This window comes from Hippoglossus stenolepis, chromosome 11, assembly GCF_022539355.2.
Source record: "Hippoglossus stenolepis isolate QCI-W04-F060 chromosome 11, HSTE1.2, whole genome shotgun sequence".
Lineage (NCBI taxonomy): Eukaryota > Metazoa > Chordata > Actinopteri > Pleuronectiformes > Pleuronectidae > Hippoglossus > Hippoglossus stenolepis.
The window spans coordinates 16,068,851-16,089,200 of record NC_061493.1 but is presented as its reverse complement, the minus strand read 5'-3'; the positions used below and the strand labels follow the sequence as shown (position 1 = coordinate 16,089,200).

The 20,350-nt window shown below is 41.3% G+C and overlaps 1 long non-coding RNA gene across 1 annotated transcript; it reads right to left on the bottom strand.

Annotated features, from left to right (window-relative positions):
* Positions 1 to 7,949: 7,949 nt before the first annotated feature.
* LOC118118074 lies at positions 7,950 to 11,566 on the bottom strand. Its single transcript, XR_004697864.1, has 3 exons — positions 11,457 to 11,566; positions 9,242 to 9,423; positions 7,950 to 8,682 (listed from the first exon to the last, which is right to left on the bottom strand). It is a non-coding gene; the product is annotated as an uncharacterized LOC118118074 (long non-coding RNA).
* Positions 11,567 to 20,350: the final 8,784 nt, after the last annotated feature.

Here is a 20,350-nt window from a genome sequence, read left to right as displayed (position 1 = left end):
CACTTTGTTCACTGCCACCAAGGAAAGCCTAGACAACAAAAACACACACTTTCTGGAAAAATGAACACTTGAGAGGGGTCGTTTTCCTCCTCAAAACGTCTTGCTTGGGTTACGGTGGTAAATAATATTCCCCTCAGAAGGGAGAAAATCGCGCAGCTTAACAAAACTGCCTGGAGATAATACGAGACGTGTTGTTATCAGACCATTAATCTAAATTTACAAGTAGTGAAGGGCTGTGATGTCTCGTTTAAAAAAAAGAGAGCATATAACCACATGGTGACCCAAGAGTGAAGTTGTTTAACAGTGGGGGGGAGGGAGGGGGGGCTCATAACTCCCCAAAAAATTAAACAGTTTACAGGTCATGTTGTTATTTGTATCACTCAGAGAAATCTTAACATGAGGCAGCCAATGAAAATAACAATGACGCCTTGGTTATACCTGGTTGGAAATCAGAGTTATAATTAGATTTTGAGCGGTTTAATGACGGTATCTAAAGCTCAATAACTCTGTGTATTTAAGATGTTTTGCATCCACATCCTAATAAATGATTAATGCCGCGGCAACAGTTGGTCCCGAGCAGGCGGAGAGATTCTCATACTCATTTTTCATGCGCTTCCAATCCAGCTGACCAAATATCATCGGCAAATAGTGTCACTTCAATCACGGTGCCCCCAAAACTGATAGGTTATCCAATTATGTGCGTTGATGCATTTCCTGTGAAGCTGGAACATTGCTCATGACCTTTTCTTGATAGAAATGAAATTTTCTCCCCCTCAGGCTAAACAAAATCTCGCAGCACTCCACCCTGTGAGTGAGTCATGCTGGGAGAGTCAAACAAGCCTACACAATGATGAATCCATTGACATTACTCCCGGTGAGGAGCTGTTTAGAAATCATCCACCGTGCTCGACGCTGTGTCACTTCTCTCTCTCTCTGCACCGGCATGTCTCAGGGTTTAAGAGAGGTGTCGACCAGGGGTGGAGAGTCCTCCGCTGTTCCCCGCTCGCCGTCTGAGAGCAGGTTATCTCTCCCCGCAGCAAGCTGCCACGCGCCTGCTGCACCTGATTGTCTCACCGGCACATTCCAGGTACGAAGGCCCGACAAGCCAGGACAGAGCGCCCAGACAGTGATACACTTGTTCAGCAGCCACAGGTGTAGCTGCCCTCCTTTTCCACACTCTCTCGCTCTCTCTCCCTCAGAGGTAGGAGGAGAGGAGCAAGAGCAATCGTGAGGCAAGGCCGGGGGAATAAAATCAATGACAAATGACTTGGCTTTTTCCAGGAGCACAATAAGAACGGAGCAGCTATGTGCTCATCTTATTGACCTACATTCTTGTGCATCATTCAAAGTAGAGTCAGGAGTGAGAAATACAATAAAGTCCCAGAGTGAGGAGTGAAAACATGTGCTGCAAGCAATTATGTGAGGGAATTTTTCAATATATACATGACTTCAACCTCAACTCCTCAACTGGGCCAAGAAGCTCTGCTGTATTCAGCCTGGAAATTACTGCGATGACTGGATGTGGACAACATAATAGCAATAGGCTACCGTATAAGTTGGTTGGACCCAATTCAATACCAAATACTTTAATCTTTATCCTGCATATGTATATATGTATAAGCCAGATCCAAACTACTGCACATACATTTTAAACAATACTACAATCTGTCCAGGAAAACAACAACAAATTTAATTAATTTGTATTCATTTATTTTCTTATCTTTAATGTCTACAAAATAATTCATTGAAATCTAATGAAACACATATAACTATAATTTGGAGAAATCAGAACAAATACTAATAAAAAAGTAGTCTTGTGTAATTTTCCTGTTTTTGACAAGCCGTCAACATGTCACCATTAATTATTCCAGACAGACAGATGTTACTGAGGTGTTTATTGTAATTATAATAATATGACATCGTCTGAATAACAAGTCCTTACCATTGTAACTGCTGTGTACGTATGACAATATTAAATTGTAAAGCCCATTGAGGCAAATTTGTGACTTGGGGTCATCAACTATGACTGATGAGCAATCTGCCATTTATTTTCTCAATTAATCAATTAATTGTTTGGTCTCCTGCTGGAAAATGCAAATCCCCATTTCCGAAGGCCCAAGTTGATGTCATCAATTTCAGCCAGCAGCCCCATAATTAGTTTTCCAACAAACAGTCCAACACCAAATCATTTCAATGTTATCTAATGTACGTGTGAAAGCCAACAAATATTCATATTAGAGGGAGAATCCAACATTTGTTTCACTTTTCCTTCAAATATGAATTAATTGCTTATCGCTATAATTGATTAATCAACATATTTTTTCATCTGCAATAAAATGTATTCTATTTTTGTCCAAATTCGTCAAGAGATTAACATTATGAGCCTTATATAGACAACACAAGCTTGGATTTCATTCTCAGGTTTCTGTTATTTTGTCCACCACCTGTTCACGCTTCAGAGAACAGATTTTAGCTGATTTCTGATGATGAATTTAATTCCACCCCCCGGAGCAGAATAATTCAGACTTTTTCCTGATATCGTCTGTATCTCTCTGACACTAATAACTCCCCTTCATCTACTCACACAGCACACTAGTATGTGCACCTTCTAAATGTATGCCTTTGTGGGTCTGCTCGGCTGCCACTGAGGGGTGATCAGCCATTCAACGAGGGAGGAAACAGGAACTTGAGCATTACGATGATGTAATTGGCAGCAGATGCGGAGGAAGATGGAGATAAAGGAGGAGGAATTCAAAATAATATCTGTTTGGGCATGCATCATGGGGTTATCATGAGCACAGAGGGATCATGTTTTGACTTTTGTCTTACTGATGCACTGTTGCTCAAGTGCTTTCATTTTACAGTCTGAGCTGTGGAAATCTGACATTTCAGTGCAACACTGACAGTGATATTGTGGAGGGAGACTGCAGCAAGCCTGAAAAGGAGCCTTTAATAAAAACTTAGCAAACCCCCGTCTGATCACAGAGCACACAGGGCCGGTGCAGGAAACAAATTGGATATGCTAATGTACAAGACACACTGTGAGCTGCTTGCAAACAGCATTACCAGCGCTGCTCACTCTGTGAGCCATAATACCAGGAGGCTTTCAAATTCTCGGACAGACTCTAAACGTTGGACTCCATCCAGCGACTCTTCCAGGGTAAACGTGACCCTCGGATGTGAAACTCACAGCGGACAAAATGACCAAAGAAGGTCAAGTAGCCACTTTTTCTTGCCTTCCTTGTGGTCTGACAATGAGGCAGCAGAACAACAGGGCAGGGCTGAGTAAGAGGATGCAGGGGAGGTGCGGGGGGTGGATGCAGGCTGGGACCTGCTCCGGCATTAAGTTATGCCTTTGTGAGGCAGAAGCACTTGCCTGTGGCAGGTGCAGGTAGCAGACGTGAAGCTGCCGAGGTGTTTCTATTGAGAAGTGCCCAACCTGCTGAGTTGTCGGGACAAGTTGGAGGGCTCAGTCACCACCCAGCTCTGAAAGAACTAACCAGATCCCTGGGTTGGACGCAAGATGTAGGAGCTGGAAAATCCCGGCGCTCCAACATAAAATTATAGGATTGTTATGATGCATGTCGTGGAGGCATATGTGGAAGATAATACATCATAACAGCCATTACAATCCCAGGGATTGTCTCTTTTATGTTCCACCCCAAATGCATTTACAGACATTTAAATAAAGGCACACGTCTTTCAATAGAGCTCAACAGTTATATTTAAAATTCTGAATGTTGGTTTTTATGGGAGTGGACTGATCCTAAAGCTCGAGTTTAAGAGGGTACGTAATAGCCCGAGCACTTATGAGGCATTACAGCAGAGAGTTCTCATTTTTCCACTGATGAGTTATTCAGAAATGTGGCCGTATTTCTTAATATAACCAGTCATTCTCTCCATTAAGCCTCCTCTGTATTCATCACTCTGCCTCCTTGCGCAAAAAAAGAAACTGATTAAAAATCTGCTTTCCCTGTGTTTGCGCCACAGAGGCACCTGTAGCTGCCTATACACAGCAGCGAATCACAGACCAGCGTCAGCCTGCAAGTCTGGCCATGTCAGGTGGAATTCCTGTCATCACAGAGCAACAGTAATCATCCGCGCAGAAGAGTCTGAGCGGAGGGGAAAAGGCAAATGAAAAGATTTGGTGTGAAAAATGTGAATCTTCTGAAGGAGATGTGACTCACCGTGTGCTACACTTGTTGAAAACATTTTCTCTTTTTTATTAATAGGAGTGGCAATGCAAGGCCTAAGGCGAGTGGTTCAAAGATGTTCCATGCAAACTTATTTCTGACACACAGAGCGAGTTTCCTCACTTTGGCGGCGTTTAGCCAGAACTTATCAAAATTCCAGGATGTTTGCATTTTGATCTGAGCGATGAAATTTAAGATCCAGAAACCGTTTCAGCCTGTGTTGAAAAATAGAAGAAGAAGAGGCCCCTAAGTGAGATGATGTGAAAGATTTTTAACCCTCATGCTGGTTTTGGGTAATCAAAGATCACGTCAATGCCCAACAACTTGGATCCACAGGAATTTAAATATACCCCTTTAAGCCTCCGAGTCTGGAGCAGGTACTTTTCATGCTCCTGTTATTCTCAACATCCAGTGGAGCACACGTGGCGACGTGGGGATAAAGAAAACACAAAGTTTAGACGTAATTATCACCTGAAGGAGTGGAGCTTCTTAACAATGAGGGCAGAGTAAGCAAAAACGATCTTCCTTCCCTCCTTTGTTTGCTCTGCCTGGCTGAATAGCAGATCCACCAGCATGGCAGTGTCAGAATAGATTAGCGCCATGGTCCATCTCCCCAGCTTCACAAAATAAAATCCTCTTAAAAGCAGGGGATGTCACTCAATCTCCCGAGACACGTACGTGCACGGTGGACGTCTCACCGCTGGGAAATAAACCTGCACAAATAGAGGAAGAGGAAACTGACAACGAGCGGAGTTATATGAATTCTCCCTCACGATTCACCAGTTTTCACTCCTACACATTTAAGGTGCTATTGTTCAGTTTAGTTTTTGTCTGCAGAGCGATGCATTATGGAACTGCAGACAGTCATTATCCTAAACAATATAAGATCCACTTGGTTTTCCATTGAGACATGCTGGGTGTGCAGATGTGAAGAGGACAGGTTCAAGTAGCTCTTATCTCCATATTATCATCATACCGCCTTCAGCTAGCTGTTATTTTGTAATCACAGCCCAGGGCCAAGACTATAAGGAGGCTTTTCCAAACCCATTCAGAGTTTTCAATCCATGCAACTGAGAAAACAACAGGAAGTTCCTCCACGAAGAGCCCAAAGGCGAAGGTGAAGAGTTCATCGCTCGCAAAACCACTTCACAGCTTTCCTCACGAAACAAAAGCATTTAGCTGTTTATTCAAAATGAGAAATGTGATGACTTAAGAAAAAGAGGGCTGTTTGTGGACTGGAAGCTGTGTAGTACAATTTGATTTATTAAGCACATGATTAATGTATAGCACAAAAAAGACATAATTCATAATTAATTTAATTACTAAAATATACAAAAAAAGAGACAAAATAGCCTGGAAATAATTGCATCTGTTGTTTTTTTATTCACAGTAAAAAACGTTTAAGTATATAATTCATTCATGAAAAAAGTGCAGTTTGTGATTTTGAGGTCACTTTTATGGTATAGATAGTGAAAGGTATGTTTTAATTATTGTGTTTAGTGCTGTTGTTGATGTATTTTTGTTGAGTTAATTTAAATCTAGACTCATCTATGTGACAGGGATTGGGCCACACTGTACTTTTCTCTATAAACATATTTAACAAATATAAATTATAATGCCACATGATCCACAACCCACATATTCCTTCATAATTTAAAAAAAGAATGAATGAATGAAAAAAGAATGACCGATAAGTAATGACTTATCTAATGTCTACTGTTATATATGGTTAATACAAGAAAAAATATACTATTTCTATATTATAAATGTTATAATCTGACTGGGTTAGATATTTTTTTTAACATGTTATGAAAAGCAGCAAATGACACTATATTTGGAAATACGACGTAAAAGCTGGAATACGCCATCCAACACACTTTTGGATGTGCACGCTTCACCTTTTTGCATCTTCCACACTGTGCATGAATGCCAGGTTATATAATCTGCTGGTCCCCTCATATTGACAATGCACCAGGAGCTGGGGACAACACATAATGTGCCCTGAGATGTGCAGGGACGGTGACCTGTAAGGTGGATTACCTGACCAGGACGGAAGCACGGTGTTAGCCTGTCAGTTTAATGCCTCCAGCTGCAGTCAGGCTCTGTCACAATGATCACGTCAGCGTAAAACTCGCGTGCAGATCCACACAGGGGGCACACATTGGGATTATATAAGGAAAGATCACACATTTCTTTAGCCTCTTTCTGATAGGACACTATTTATAAAGGGGTTATAAACTGTAGTTAATGGCCTTATTGATGTTTGTGCTTTATAGATTAGTTATAAGCGATTATTAGGGAAAAACCTTTGGGTTGCCAGGTTGTGGAGAATCCTCTGTTAGCAAGACACCGCTTGTCCTTCCAGCCCTTCAACTCATTAGCGAAAGCTCTGCAGTGGACTGTTACTTATCCTCTGTAAAAGGGCTTCAGGACACCACTCGTTTATAACCTGCTTATTAACTTTTACAATGGCCATTTTCCAGAGGGGAGGCCATCAAACAGTCCATTGAAGAGGCCTCGTTAAAGAATAATAAAAGTTGTTCTCATTCATAGGTAGTAACTGATCTTTACAGTGTCAGTAAATGACCGAGCAGCAATTAATAAATTAATTAATTAATTACAGTTTATGCGACATTTCCGCATGGGGCCTTATCAGAGGGTGGTACGACTTGTCTTGCATCACTGTCCACACTTTTGTCGGATTTTTCACAGAGCGTTAAACTTTTCACAGGAGTTGCGGAGAAGTCGATTTTATTTCTTACCCGAGCTTCTGACAGAGATCAGATGTCATTTGAGGTGAGGATGTTCTCAACACTTTCAGTGGCTCAGCGTGCATCTCTCTTCAAATTGATTGGAATCACTTTCTGTCCCGCGAAAAAAAAGAATCCTCTCCTTTTCATCTTATAGTCTCATTGATCATCGGGAGCTTCTGAGAGTTCAGGTGTGATCATCATCCTAATGCGGCCCGGCTCCGTGGATGTGTGTAGGTGAACACGGGGCTGCTTTCTGTGCTAACGTTTCGATTGAACGCGCTCTGGTGTGGTCCAAGAGCACAATGCATCAACGCCGACACAACATTCGTACTCATCCATAATTTATATCGGCTCAAACACTCTCCAAAGCTTTTTGAATGTTGGATTTCATCATTCCATAATATCATGATGGGGTTTTTTTTCCCCCGTGCTGGGACTAAATCTTTCATGTGATACCTTGCAGTATTTGTGTGTTCTTGTGTGTGCACGCATCTTTGTGTAGCCTATGTTTGTGTCAACTCTGGTATAATGATAGACTGACGGTGGGAGCGACAGCACCACCCCAAGCGAGCAGAAAAGCCCGACATTCCTGGGCTGCGAGCTGTGACTCTGAGCACAGACAGCAAGTTAAAACATGCAGCCTGGAGCCACCACTGTTTTAGTAAATAGTTTCAGAGCTAATGTTTAGAGATCACAGCGCTGGGACAAGGGTGGGATTGATTTCCCAAACAGGGATCATGTGTTGTGATTTTCCGGTTCTCTTGAAGGTTTGAAAATGATAAATCAGCTTCACCTGCTGAAAAGGGTGCAGCTATTGTTCCAGGTTTATTGATGTTTTAAATGCACAACTCAACCTTTTAGGAAAATACATTTGCTTTTTTGGTGAAGATTGATAAAAATGACACATCTGTACAGTAAATACGAAACTAGCAGAATAACTTAGCACAAGCTTACAACAGGGAAACAGCTAACCAGGGAAAGGAAACACAATCCACCTGTCAGCACCTTTATTTCTCACCAGTTAGCACAGATTGTCATTACAAACGTAATATAAGAAAATATAACTGCAGGTAAAACCATTAAAAGTTTTTTACACTTTTGTTTTTGTAATGGATTTACTTACTTGGCCAAGGACAACGACTGGAAACAGGTGGAAACAGTAAACCCCTCATTGTTTTTACATTTCAGTTTCTGTATATAACCTGTGATTAGGTGAGCTTTAAGGGTTTTAGCGCTAGGCTAACTGTTTACCCCTGTTTACAGTCTCTCAGTATCGGCCTCATTGGCCAAGTATGTCTACACGTACAAAGAACCCACATAGCATAATTGCATTGGCCCAGATTTGGCCCACACTGTCACACTGCCACACTGACATGCAGCCCACATACTGTACAACGTGGAGTGATGGCACATGGGCGGCCCGCTCCTGTTTTACCAGATCTGGGCCACAAGAAAGCCATAGCAATACAACATGTCTACCAAAGGTGCCAAAGGTCGCCCAAATTAGTTTTGTGCTATTTGGGCCAAATTCACCATTTACCACATTGGTCACTTTAGGTTCACATCCAGATTACACCTTGCCTGGAGCACCGCATTTGTCATTTTGCCAGTGGGCAACATTAGGCTCACATCCATTTTGTTCAGTCCACATTAAGGCCAGAAGTGTCGCATCATTGCCTGAAGTGGCCCACATCCGTATGCTAGCTGGGAAATTGACCTGGTTTTGAACTGAAAGACTGAAAACAGAACAAATAAGTCAAAGAATGGTACAAAAATACTTCAATAACTTGTGAAAAGAAAGTATTGTTCTACTTTCTTATATATTTATATATGTATTGAAAACACTGATAAAAGTACACACAATTAGAATAGGTCAACTGGTTTCGTATGTTGTAAACATAGCATATGCTAAGCTAAGTTAACTGACTGCTGGTTGTAGCTTCACATTTACCATACAAATAAGAGAGTAGTAGAAATCTAATTTAATTCTTAGCAACAAAGGAAACCACTTTTCTATAATATGTGAGAAAACATTTGATCATGAGATGGTCTTGCATGTACCTCAACTTTTCGTTCTTTTATTTTAGTGTTTGAATGGATTATATATATATACGATATAGTAAGTTTACGAGGCTGATAAGAGCAGATTTTATTGTCTTTGAACACTCGGACTGTTTCCTCCTGTCTCCTGGCTCTATTTACCCACGAACACGGGAGCGGTATCAATAATCAAACTCTCCGATAAGCACATTTCACTTGTATAATACCATCAATGTGTGTATTTTGTATTCTTACTTGGTATAAAATGAAATCTCCAGTTTCTGCACTTGGCCTTTTGGATTCCCGGCTCGCTGTAATAAGAAGTTATGGATTTATCTGGCGGTTCACTCCGGCTGCATAGATCTGCATAGATCACCACCTGCCACTCAAATCTGGAACACCTGCTTCCTCCACAGCCTCCACCGCCAGCTGGCCCACTGCAGAAAGGAATAGCCATTAAAAAAAATACAAACTCAGCCCGGAACTAAAACGCTATTTAATCCGATGGATGTTCACAGGAATATTTCATAGCTCCTGTCCCACTTTTCTAATATTTATTCCCTCTCCTTTAACAATGCTTCTCCTCACTCCGTCTGTCCGGGAGTTGCTTGAGCAATGAGAGGAACTTTCCTGAACTCCCATCCAACATAATCAAATAGAAAATGTTCCCCATATTACCGGCTCCCTCCATCCACTCACTAACCTTTTCCCCTCGTCGTTCTTTAATTGAGACATTAATCAAACAAGCTCACTAGTGTGACCATGCAGTGCTGGGTACACCCGGGTGATAAAAGATGAGGACTGGTGATTACAGGCAGACGGACCGGTGTGTTTTAGATGGTGGACTGATGGTCGTGTGTCATGCTCTGAGGGAAACATACAGGGAGGATGATCCACTCCACCTACAGGATTCCACTGGATATAACAGAGTGCATCTCCACTCAGCTGTGTTAGCTCAGCATGCCCTGCTCAAATCCTTTCGACTTGACTTGATAACAAGCGCATTTGGCTGCTGTGTGTCTGCCTCACTGCTTTTCCTGTTGTAATACTCTGCCTTATTGCAGCATTTCTGACCTGCTCTGTTGCTCTGTTTCATTTGTCCACTTCTCACAGTTTCCATCACACGTGATTCTCATGCTCAAATCCCTTGTTTTTTAAAGCTTCTGTTTGATTATTTGTCTCATAGTATAGAATAGAGTGGAATCGAATAGAATGCCTTAATTATCTGTGGTGGACAAAGTATTGAAATCTTTTAGTAGTATAGTAGCAACACCCATAATACCTACAGTTTGACAACTGTGAAATCTAAATTTAAGTATAGACATTAAAAAGGAAATGTAATAATGTTTTGTAATCAAGTACAAGTTTGAGACACTTTTAGTTTTCGATGACAATACGCTTCTTTTCTTTTATTCATTATTGTAATTTTTGACTTTTAAAGTTAATAACATGTAACACAGCAAACAATTAACTCTTCAATTTGTTAATAATCGTAAGTTGTAGCCTGACAAGTTAAAATAAAATGATGCAATGCAACAGTAGTTATCTAGTAATATACTTTATGATAGGATAAGTCACATAGTTCTTATTTTTATGCTATAAGTACATTTCATGAATATTATTATAATAATATACTACTACTTATGAATTAAAGATCTTAATACCTCTACTAATCACTGATTACTGGATTACTATCAGTGAAGAATAACATGTTAGCAGCACTTCAATATTATAGCTATTAGTTTTACCTGCAATATATATTTTTGGGGAGTGTGGAGAAATTAGTGAAGTGCAACTATGAAGTAATTACAAGTTAGTAGCTAGTATATTACAATTTGTTCTGTACTGTACTTAAGTAAAGGCACCTCGGACTTTCCTCTTTGGTTCATTGAACAGTGTTTGGGTTCAAAATTACTGAATGTGATGATTTGTAATTAATATAGTTTAAGTTACATTTGAATTGAATGGATTGGAGGAAAGAACCCTCACTGTCTGAACATTCAGAATCCTGGATGCTGTGTGTCAAACAAAGCTGCGGCAGCTTGCCGATCTGAATGACGCAAACCTACGAGCTGAGGATTTCCAGGGGAATGTCAACGCTGCCTCACACTTGAACTGACTGCAGATATTTCAGCAATTATTTATGGACGTTAGTCAATTTGGTCAAACTGTCTGCTGAAACCTCTTCTGTTAAAAAAAAAAGCTGAATGTAACCGTGCAATCGTTAAATATCTTTGTTCAGACAGTACGTGCAGAATTACTGCAATGAGGCTCTTTGAACTCACACAACGACGGTTAAATACATTTAACTGATTGTGCAAACATTATTCTGAGGCTAATAAAACGCCTAATGCTCATGCACAGAGGGGTGTTTAACATCTGAATCTCTAATGGAGGACTTTTGGGGCATAGATATTCATCATGCTGCCTGTAACCAGTTCAATCGCATCATATCATGACTCAGACAGACCTGCAGTGCGTAGGAGTGTAAGGTGGTTTGTAGCATCTGATGAAATAAGGGCCCGTTTCCAGCAGCTGGAGCAGAGCGGCAGTGCATCATCACCTGCAGGGAACACCTGGACCCAACAGACAGGTATGTTTATTCATCCTAATGAGCATGGGTTGTTTAGACACACACACACACACACACACACACACACACACACACACACACACAGGTATTTGGTTACTCAGAGAGGCATGTTGTTAAGAAAAGATTAAATTAATTCACTTTTAATCTTTGTTTATACAGCACTTTTCATAACAGCATTTACAAAGTGATTCACAGTTATAATAATACAAATGCACAAACCAATTTAGGAAACAGAATTAATAGAACCAATGAAAATATGCAACAATCTTGTAAAAACTCCAGCATATAACCCAGCAGGTTTTTGAAAAGCAGTACATGGTGACGGTGAGGAGGAGGCAATTTCAATCCATGTTGAGGAAAAACACCAAAAGGATGATCTCCCTTTGTTTGGAGTCTAGACCCCACCGCAGGACGAAGAGCAATTGACCAGATGATCTGATTAATTATTAAGTTTCGAGATAAAACAGTATAAATAACAGGATGGAAGCCAATGCATTTGGGCCAGAATGGTTGTTTTATGCTTTCTCTTTGTTAAGTGTTTGTTAAATGAGTTTTAAACCAAATGTCATGATATCGGAGACTCACTTAAATTAGAACGGTTACCGTCGTACGAACTGCAGGATTTCTGTCTTGAATTTATAATTTAGCTGTTGGTGACAGTCCTCGGTAGCAGGGAAACACAATAATTCTTCAAATTAAGAGCAATCATCCCGCATTCCAAAGTCACGATGTGACTGTGTAGCTGCTTTCAGACATACGATGAACTCTGGACATTTTCCTGAAATTTTCCTGCCAGCCCCCTGGTCCAGAAAATGTCTGAGTGAGCCCATGTGAGCATATACAGCAGGAAAACGTCTGGAAAATTGTATCTTAGGATGAAAAAGAGCTGCCACACATGTAGAAGACACTGATGAACTTGGTAAGGACACCGACATTCAAGAGCTTTTGGCGCCAACGCCTGTGTCGATGTGCAATAAACAAAATCCCAGGATTTTTGCAGCAGTTCACAAGTCGGAACTCGGACTCTGAGTGGAGTTCCACTGCACTTTTTCAAATAGGAGTTTGGAAATTATCGACATCCGAGTTGTCTGGAACGCAGCATAACCCTGCTATCATAAGAGATGTGTGTGACATTTGGTTAGTAGTATTATTATTCCAAGGCCCCCCCCCCCACTTACACCAAGGCACTTTCAGTCTGAAAACACTGAGCAGCACTTCGCTTCGGTTTCCAGGTTAAATTACATGTTTCCTCAAACTGGTGTGAAATAGTGTGCGACGAGCTCTTACGTTCATCTTCTCTCATTTAGTGGGTGTGACAGAGGTGTTACCCAATCAGCAGTGACGTGTATAAAAAGCATTACTCATGTGCAACATAAGTGTTTAACGCACTTCCTGTACTGTTGAAATAAACATTTTTGAGGCTGAATGTGTCTCTTAATAGAAGTCTGATCAGCAGGAGCATCTGAAAACACCTATTTGAGTTTGTAGAGTGGTTTTTCGTAGCTATAAAACATATGTTTTCCTGGTGGAGAAGTATGAAGTATTAAGAAATGTATAAGTAAAACAGAGGTACCTCCACAACGCACTTGAGTACAGTACTGATTTAATGTCCTCAGTCACCGGAGGGCCGGGCTCTCGACTGGGGCAAATCACCAAAGATCAATGGCGAGTGAAACAATGGCGTTGGGAGTGGATGTAACAAGTGGCTCAGAATCAAATTCCAGTTTGTACAGGAAGCTGTAGAAAACCAGGAAGGACACTGCCCTCGCTCTTCCTCCGTCAAAAATACACCAGCTCCAGGCACCCGACACTGCCCGGTCCAGATCCTGTTTTCACCCTTTTGTTTTTTTTTCTCTTCCACATTTGACGTCTCCAAAAAACAAGGAGAAGGTTCAGCGATTAGTCAACACGAGTTCTTTTGTTGTACATGTGACCAAACGCTGTCCAAGAGGCAGTGATTTCCTAAGCAGTGGCATTGCGTCTAATTTTAGATGAGGCAGAAGGCCGAGCGGGAATAATTGATCGCTAATGACAATATGGGCTCTGTAGCTATTCAGGGGGCTGAAGGGTTTGAGGAAGTGGCTGTTGCAGCACTGTTGTGATTCACTGCGATACGGCCAACTGCTGAATCCATGTCACGTTACCAAGGTGACAGTGATTCACAAGTCACTTGACATTATTAACGCTTCTCGTCAAAACTCTAGCTGCTCTCTCTGACCTTTAAACTGGGATATGTCATGTGTGGTTATTGTTACAACTGCAGTGCAACAACGTTACTGCTGTATTTTGTTCATTATCATGTGCTTTCAGGTTTCAGGCCTGTACAGTGGAGGTTAGTAAGTAACATGCCAGTCGTAGTACTGTACTGCAGTACGGTACTTTTATGGTGTATTCTGTTTGGTTTCACTGCACCACAAATATATAGGGAAATATATTTTGTACTCCATTACGTTTGTTTGGCAGCAGCATTTTCTTTTCACACAAATTAATTGAATAAACTTAACACGTCACACGAACACAAGTGAAATTGAATGTGTGTGTTACCAGCTGAAGTATTTGAAATGACAAAATAAAAAAATATTGAAGTTGTTTTCCACTAATCATGAGAAAAGATTGACAACTGAAATAATAATGATGACGAGAGTTTCCTGTAGTTATGAAATCCTGATTTAGTAGTAATGAGAAAAGTTTAAGGCGATTATCCATCATCATTATTTCACATTCATTACAGTCACCTGTTTTATTTCACTTTGATTTCCCTCTTGGTTTGAGACCCATGAAATATTAATGTCCCTGAGTAATATGGCTGATATTATTATTTTAATTATTAGTTCTAGTTGAATGTCAGCGTTGGGCGTAATATCTCCACCACCTTGTAACAGCTATCAAAATAAAGTATGATGAAAACAGCTGAAATTACTTACAGGTTAAACCCTTTAAAGTAACACGCTCATAATTTAGAAAGAGTGAGTCCATATTATGAGAAATAAAGGTTTTAATTGTGAGAAAAGTAAATTTTTTAAATCTGTAGGTTTCTCTTTCTTTCTCGTCTCAAAACTGAAGCAGACTGAGTTTCCTCTGCCCCCGAGCTTTGGAACATTCTCCTGTTCCACATTAGGTTCTGTCCCACTGTGGATAATTTTAAATCTAATTCAAAGTCCAAACCTTTTTCATCTTCAGCCTGATTCTGTCTTATGATTCCGTTAATGTCTATTATTATCTTATTATTTCATCTCTGCATCTTTAACGGTGTTTTAGATTTTGATTCTATCATTTCCCTTCTGAACCTTTTTATCCATATCGTATTGTAACACTTTGGCTCAACTGCTGATGTTTTTTAATGTGCCACATAAATAAATCTGACTTGACTTGACTTCAAAACAATATAATGAGCTGGAAAGTGCAGAGCATTGTCCACTCCTGTTTGCCAACTGGCTTATGACTCCTTTGCTATATCAGATGTTGTTGTTGCTGTTGTTGTTGTTGGCAGTTTCACCAAAGAGACAAGGCTACGTAAAATTCCCCAAGTGCATTAATTCAAATAACTTGTAAAAGCCCGAACAGTCATAAAATGGAGAAAACTCAAAAAAGTTAAACAGAACTTTATAAAGCAGAACTTCTTTTTTCTTCCTTCCTTCCCCATAATCATCTTTATATTTATCCTGTTACCATTTGAGATGGAAACCACTGGACTGAAATAGGTAACTGTATGCATTATCTATCGCCTCAAACATAAAAGCTAGTTACGCCTTGAGTCTCATTCATTGGGCCTTTTTTCTGCAAAACCAGAACTTTTACTTTAAAATTCGAAATTAATTTAGCTGAAATGACTTTTTTATGACTCTGCTTACACTTGTATTTGAGTATTTTGACATAAATATGTTGGTACTTCCACATAATTTGAGAATCCGAGCACAGGAGCCGCTCGGCCAAAAACACAAGTACTGAAACAGGAATAGGAAAGTACCATGTGTAGTATCTGCATTCAATCTCCAGCTCCCTCCTTGTTAGACTCTAGCTGTTGAGCTGCTACTAAACACGCAGGCTGGACTTCCAGCTGGAAATGTTCTATTGGGCTTCGAGCCCATTTTTCTATAATCTTTGCTTATTAAAAGCAGCCCGTCCTCCTTTATTCACATCCTCTGTAGCACAGAATACCATAAATCCTGGTGAAAGATTGAAGGTGTGAGAGGGAGAGGAGAAGGGGACCGTGAGGGAGGGGAAGAGAAATTACTCTCCATCATAATTATCATCTTGATTCATCCTCCTCCTAATTATTGGATCTCCAAAAGCAAGAGAGCTAGAGTCCGTGCTCCACTTCCTCATGTGTGGGAGTTGTTTTCAAGACAAAATGTATGTTGGTAATAATTTGGGGATTTAATCACTGTCGGACAAACGCCATCAAAACAATGTGAATCATGTGACTTGATGTATAGCTTTGATATTTCCCTGTAACAAATGGGTGCTGTTGTTTTTTATATTCACATCCCTGCACTATCAGGCTTTTCTGTTGGTCTGAATACCGAGTGAGAAATGAATAAGACCTTTTCTAACGGGAAAAATATGCTCCGTTAATTAATCCATTGGGGTATTTTTTATTAATATTGACCCTGGACCACTGCGCAGACATTAGTTTACAAAATAACAAAGAGGAAATAGACTCTCAGGGTTTTGTTTGCTTATATATGCGTACATTAAATTGCAAATGCGAATAAATTGAATCCAGCTCATTAAAATTCAATCAATTGTTTGTATAAACTCAAGCGCTTGTTTGTTAATCATGAGTTACAATACTGCATGTGGAGACAAGCTTCGCTGCTGATTTAGTGACGGCTGGAGAGACGCACTCACGACAGATAATTCATCAATAACGCCATGATCTGAAGTGACCTCCGCGTCACCCCCTGCTCTTTCGCAAGGGAAACCCCTCATGAGCTGACGTGAGTTGCCTTTGATACCTGGGCTCTAAAGCATCTTGGTATTACACAGGCACAGTTCATCTGCGTGTACATAATGGACCTGAGGGTTTTAAAAGGTTATTTATAGCAGCCGAGAAAAGTTTGAACTTTATCGTAAAAAACATAAAAAAACATTATCTAAATGATTAATTTCCTTTAATTGTTTTCCTTTGTTTCTAAGCCATTTCTAAATTTAGACTTGTTGGCAGGTTTCATGAGCCTGAGCGAACATGTGGACAGAGGTGGAAGCCAGTTTCCTTACATAAAAGCGAGGTGCGAGTCATTTCTATGAACAATGCTGGAAGATCAATAAATTGTGTTTGTTTGTGCGTGTGGGTGGTTTTGTGTCTCCGTCCGTCTGTGAGAACGGAAAAAAAAACAGGTCGTAAATTCAAAAATAGAGACGCTAAGATGAAAAGCTACTTAATCCTGAAAGTGTAAGTGTGTCTGTGTGCGTGTGTGTGCGTGTGCGTGATAATGGTGTGAGGTTTTCTGTTTTTTTTTTGTAGTACTGAGTTCGCATTTTCTCTAACAAGGGTCTGGCGTCCCCGCAGCCGTCAGTGGGATCCACGCTGGGCCCTTTTGCAGTAATCAGCCAGACTGTCTTGCTCTAATTGTTTCCAGATTTGTGTGGGAGGTCAGAGCCCCGGAGTGCTGATCCTTGCCAAGTTTATAAACAGAGCAGTGTTTCCAGATGGCCACTGGCTCCAGACTGGCTAGCAGGTTGATTGGGACCAGAATAATAACAGGTGGAGAACAGACAATGAATTCCTTGACACTTTTTGCCTCACACACACACACACACACACACACAGACACACACACACACATGCACGTGCACACTCGCCAACACGCTCTCAGTAACACACTTTCAATATGGTGAACAGGAGAGACTCCTGACGCCATCTCTGCGGTCTGAGCTCAGTAACAACCAGATCTGAGGGTAATACAAGCAGGATGTTGAGCACATTTTGAGAACTGAACACACGTCTGTTTTAAGGTTTTATAGACAGAAGAATATAACATAACAATGACGTAGGAGATTTGGGATCTGTATTAGGAGATTTAATACATTTAACCTCAGGGAAGGGGGGTGAATAATTATCTGTAAAAAAAAAAAAAGAAGAAGTCAGTCGCAGACTTGACTTCTCCTTTGAGTTGAGTGATATTTTGACATTTGACTCTGTCCTGACTTGGCCTGGACCCAGCTTTATGAAACCTCTGCTCCTCGACAGGAACTACGTCGGCTGTAAATTGCAAAAGACGAGATTACAAAACATGAAGTTCCTACAGGAAGCCAACTGCGCTCTCGTGTTGTCTTTGGATGCCACATCAGTTTGTGAAATGAATCATTTAAAATCCGCAAGACATCTAATTATTCGTTTTTTTTTTCTTTCCGTACTCTTTTTAATATTTGTATTCTTACTCATGTCTACAAGCCGAATAAAATAAATGTGTCAGATACTGAATAATACATAATTCACTTTCATTTTTTTGACACGTTTGTGTTCCCATTCAGAACTTGTCAAAGCTGGTTCTCACACTCACACACACACACACACACACGTTCAAAGTGAAGGTTTCAGCAGCTCCAGTGAAGACATTCCCACCATGATCACATCATTAGCTCCAGCATGTCTCTTAATGCCTCTCTCAAGTTTTTGTTTACAGAATCCAGTCCTTCCAAGGTCTTTGTAATAGCTTGAGAGATCTGGGCTCTGGAGAGAGGGAGAGAGGGAGAGAGAGAGAGAGAGAGGGTTCTGAGGAAATGTGTGTGTGTGTAAAGAGAGAGGAGGTGGGGGGGGGGGCTGCCTTTCATCGGTTTTGCTCTGCTACACTTGTTTGGGCCAAGGTTGGCCCCTGTTTTTCAGTAAGCGTACTCCACTCCAGATGTGCGGCGGCTCCAGAGTGGCTGCCATGTACAGTAAATCGGCATCTGAGGGCTCGTCAATCTGTGGGGTAGAGCGCTGCGGTGTCGTCAGCCCCAGCCACTGGTATAAACGGAAATTTGTACTGCTGAGCTCCCATGAGGTCCTTGGGGGGGAGGTGGAGGTGGTGTGGAGGAGCAGGGGGGGTGTTGCAAGACAGAGAGACAGAGAGAGAGAAAGGGAGGGGAGGGGAGGTGGGGGATTTGGAAGTGAGAACTAAAAACTGAATCTGATGAGCAGCGAGGGACGGATACTGTTAATACACACACACAAAAGGTGCAGCTAACGTCTGAATATTACCGTCCAGGGGGATAACGAGCTCAGTTGGCTCGGCGTCGGAACGGCAAATGAGCAGAAGAGGAACGACGTCGACACGAGAATAACTGATGACTTTCGCAGAGAAATTTTATCTGCTGCCGAAAATGGAGACATGACTGTGGAAGCAGGTCACAGCCGGGGTATTTCAGCGAGCTCTAAATCAAATCATCATCCGGCTCCGAGAACGGATGAAACGATAGAAGTTCACGAAACGAGAAACAAATGATTCAAATAAAACAGGAGCCGGGACAGAGAAAAAAAAAACGATTTGACGGAGCTGCTACCGGTTAAGAGCAGTTAGAGCAGGTGATCGTGAGAAGACACACAAGTGCCAGAAGTAAAGTATAAATACAATGAGAGTTTAATCGCGATATCGCAGCATCACTCAGTTCATGTAAATAGACGAGGCCTGAGTCATATAAAGACGGAGCTCTTTTCGGAGAGAGGACACAGAGCAGACTCTGGAGTGTCATCAGGGCAGACGGCGTTTCCCCCGCACATTCCTCCCTTTACATTTTCCCATGCTCAGAGCTCAGGCCCTGACTCAGCGCCATTATCGCTCGGACCAAGTCATAGGAAAGCTGCTGATGACTTACAGACTGAAGCCCTCGTGTCCAGACTAATGTTTTAGCTCATGGCCTCAGTGTGGTTTCCTCCCATCTGACTTTATTGAAGGTCATCAATGTTTCTGTATCACAGAGGGAGCAGTCTGAGGCATGAGAACACCACAGATAACAAAGGAATTAAGGCTGCATTCATACTACTAAGGAGTTTTAGAGCTGCTAAAATGGAAAAGTTTATAAACGCTGCTGCGGCAGTTCCAGTTTGACATCTAAGGGGCGTTTTAGTCTGGACGGACCAAATCGGAGATGTTTGGAAATGATGACGTCGATCACAACCACTTGCTGATTGGGTTTTTCCGGTCACGACGTAGCCTTCGCTGATTCGTCAGGCTCCTATCACGTGACCCCTGTGCGGCATTAGCATTGGCAACCAGTGTGGAAGGCAAGATGAATAATTAATTACAAGCGTTGCTGACCCTGTTGTCTTTGCTAACAGCTGTTGTGCAGTTTAATTCTGCATTTTACAATGGTGCAATGTGGGAGGAGACGAGCTGTAATTTGAGCAACTGGCATGCGCGTGACAAAGTTTAAAGAGCGCAAGTGTAAACGGGGAATTCAATCTGATGTGGAGCCGAAACGCTCCTATGGACAGAGGTCATTTCAGTCTGAAAACAAGTATGGATGTAGCCTAAGTGAGTAATTTTGGGTTTAAACCGTCACATTGTTAAAAGATATTTTACAAACATAATGCACACACACACACACACACGGTGTCCATGGTTGGGATGTCTGAGAAGAGAAAACATCCTCAGCCAGATTTCTCCTGAAGAAATCAAGGTCTTGGCCACGTTTCTGAGTTTGTAGTTGTGCTTTAACATGTGTGCTTGTGTTGGATAAAGACTTGAGATAAGAGCAGTACTGCTGTTTGAAAAGACAGATCGTTACACACACTGATGAATCTTTGTATTCAAACTAATTCAATCACCATTCAGGCTAACACTGAC